The following is a 2,500-nucleotide window of genomic DNA, read 5'->3' on the forward strand; positions in this document are numbered from 1 at the left end:
CACACTAGCAGACAGAAACACACTAGCAGACAGAATAAAGACAGCAGAAACAGCAGGGGGCGTCGAGGCAGGCCAACCGGGGAGGGGGGTCACAACTGGGAGGAAGACAGCCGCACTCATACAAGGCTAGGGTTAGGGTTAGGGTTAGGGTTAGGCATTCATACTCAAGCATATGGGACACGCACACACAAGATGAGGGGGGGGGGGGGGGGGGGGGGGGGGGGGGGGGGGAAGGAGACCATTAGTGGGGTATCAGGACTTAATACAGCAAATAAAGAATGTAGTGCATAGATGCATTAACGTAGGAAGGTTAAGGCCAGTGGAGGTCGCAGGGCCACTGGACTAGAGCAGGGCCACTGGACTAGAGCAGGGCCACTGGACTAAAGCAGGGCCACTGGACTAGAGCAGGGCCACTGGACTAGAGCAGGGCCACTGGACTAGAGCAGAGCCACTGGACTAGAGCAGGGCCACTGGACTAAAGCAGGGCCACTGGACTAGAGCAGGGCCACTGGACTAGAGCAGGGCCACTGGACTAGAGTGTAGCCCAGGAGTCATGCACATCCAGGGACTTAGAGCAGGGAAGGGAATTTGACTACTTTATTGCTTGATGCCCTTAAAATAAAGTACATCCTTCTTCATGAGTTCCCAAAATTAACGAGAGAGAGAGAGAGAGAGAAGAAACAGCAAGAGTGATTGTATGAGATGAGAGTGCTTTCTATCAACCATCTGCTCAGTGCTTCAGTCAACAACCCTCTGATTAAAGGAAGAGAGAGACAGATAGAGGGATAGGAAGGGGGTGGGAACTCCCATAATCACTCTCATGACTCATAAGTAGTAGATTAAGTGACCAAGATTTGCCCTGTAAACAAACTGACCCATAAACAGAGGCATGTACAGGCCCAAGAACTCAGAATGATAAACCAGTGTACACACAGTTAGTTTATGATTACAGTTAGGTTTAGGTTCATTTTAGGGTTAAAATTCAGATTGATAAACCTTGGTTTATCAGCATACTGTCCTTGCACGATGCAGAGTTCATGCATTTCTAACTTCAAGATTAGATTACTGCAGTGTACTATTAGCCAGATACCTTCCTAGGTACATATATAAGCTTCAGTTGGTTCAAAATGGTGCAGCCAGGGTTCCTACAAGAACTAGTATAGTGGCAAAACTTCGTTTCTGTTTTCGTTATACTTAAGCCACTTCTTTCACGTGGGCTCAAAAGGTAATTTTGACTCGCATCCGTATTCACTTGTAGCTTTTGTCATTCACCAGAGCTTTGGCTTCTCACAACCAGGTCCGGGTGAATGTCGGCGTCGTTTATTTTCAGTTTCATCAAACAATCAGAGTCGTGATAATTTTACAGAAAGCGGTCAAAAAAGCTGTTTGCCATAATGTGCGCACGTGTGCAAGAAAGCATTCACCCTGCAGCAGCGTCCAAACTTTCTTACGAATCCAATCCCACACATGCACACCAGGGGATCCACCATTAACCAATCAAAATCTACAAATTACACCCACCTACACCAGGCAGCACAACAAAAATGGCATAATTCAAAACAAAAACACTATGAACAAAATAACAATATCTGGCTCTTACAACTAGGAAGTGTGAACATATTAATCCATATATTATCTGGGTCCCTTTTAGGTTCCATATTGATAATAAAATTCTGCTTTTGACATACAAGGCTCTAGATGGTCTAGCCCCCCGCTGTCTAAGTGACCTGTTAAGAACCTGCAGTCCACCTCACCCACTTAGATCACAAAATGAAAACCTTCTTTCACTATCTACACTAGTGAACTCTACAGTTGGCGGAAGGTCCTTCTCCTAAATGGCCCCTAAACTGTGAAACAGTCTTCCAAACCATGTCTTGGACTCAGACACACTCTCTCAGTTGAAGTCTAGACCTTATTACTTATTCAGCTGTTACGGCCGGGCACAAAAAAACACAATATAAAGGGGACACAGACAGTTCGGCTCAAAGTCTAGGGCTTTTTTATTAAACTGGAAAGCACGAAAAACACAACACAAGTCAGCACAGCCTGCTCCAAGGTTAAAGTGCCCCCCCCTCTCTTCATGCCAGGCTTGGGGTGTATATATAGACAGGAGCAAACCATGCTCAGGTGAGCCAGACAGGTAACAGGTAAGCCACAATGGGATGGCGGAACAGTGAAAAAACAAGTGCTCCTGGTTAAAGGAGAATAAACTTATACATACTAAACACACAGGAAATTTGGTATTTAAATATTTCAGGAGAAGAGGAAGGGAGGGGGAAAAAAATCTTACATTCAAGCTTCTAGTTAGAGGTCAAATGAACCATAAAATAATCCCAAATTTCCAATGCCTGGCAACCCCCCCCCCCCCCCCCCCCCCCAACCATCCTAGCCAACATAACCTCATATGATGCTGTTTCACTCATTAGCACTTTCCATTCTTGAAGTGTTGGACGCGTGGTTGATTTCCAATGTCTCAGTATAATTCTAGTGGCTGAGACTA

The sequence above is a fragment of the Chanos chanos genome, chromosome 13, assembly GCF_902362185.1.
Source record: "Chanos chanos chromosome 13, fChaCha1.1, whole genome shotgun sequence".
NCBI classification, from domain to species: Eukaryota; Metazoa; Chordata; class Actinopteri; order Gonorynchiformes; family Chanidae; genus Chanos; species Chanos chanos.